Source organism: Monopterus albus, unplaced genomic scaffold (assembly GCF_001952655.1).
Source record: "Monopterus albus unplaced genomic scaffold, M_albus_1.0 scaffold43.1, whole genome shotgun sequence".
NCBI classification, from domain to species: Eukaryota; Metazoa; Chordata; class Actinopteri; order Synbranchiformes; family Synbranchidae; genus Monopterus; species Monopterus albus.
Window position 1 is genome coordinate 1749839 of NW_018127923.1, and position 1003 is coordinate 1750841.

Here is a 1003-nt window from a genome sequence, read left to right on the forward strand (position 1 = left end):
ATGGGTGCAGATAAAAGAGTTGAAGGGAAAAGGTTTTTACTGGTATGTGTGGATCCGTTTTCTAAATGGGTTGAGGCCTCTCCCACAAAATCAGAAACTGGTAAAGAGGTAATTAAATGGCTCACAAGAGAATTAATCCCTCGGTTTGGTATACCAGAAATAATCAGATCTGATAATGGTACACACTTCTCAAATGAAGATTTACGCACGGTTGAGCAAATGTTTGGGATCAAGCATAAGTTTGGAGCTGTTTATCATGCAGCCTCACAGGGGCTGGTTGAAAGAGCAAACAGAACCATTAATCCAGATGTCTACAGAGGCTGCATAATGGCTGCTACATTGCTCACACTACACACATATAAACCTGAGGTCATGCATTGGGGTTGTTAGAAATTAACCCAATTCTTTTGTGGAAGCACGAGAAGTGATGACAGGAAAGGACTGTTTAAAATCAACAGAAAGTTTACTGAAAGTCTGATCACAGGAAAGTCTTTATAGCGCTGGATTCAGAGAGACAGAGCCCCCGCAGGAAAACCGGCATCTGAATCATGTTTTACAATGCATTTTATCTTCTTGGGCTGCTCTGCCCTGGCCAGAACTCAGGGTGAGAGCAGAGCGGTGAGGGCAGCTCTGCAGAAGGAGAGGGAGGGAGACAGCATAGGTTTGGGCTGTTTAAACAACCCAATAATATTTTTTTCCACAAAAAGTAGCCTATGTTCAGATGATTAAATGAGTTTATCAATTTCCATCTCCCTATGGTTGAATTACAGTGGTGTGGCTATAGTTAGTTTTATTATATTTGGATTAACTGTGAGGGAGATCATTGTTCTTTTGTGTGCGCAAATGGGTGTCCTGACATATGCCTGGTTAGCTCTGAAGAGTTGCTCAAGTACTTAACAGCAGTTTTTGCTAAGGCTCCATATCATTCTTTTTTTTTCTACCGCTTAGTCCCTGAACGGGGTCACGGGGGGGGGGGGGCCGGGCCAATCCCCGGCACACACAG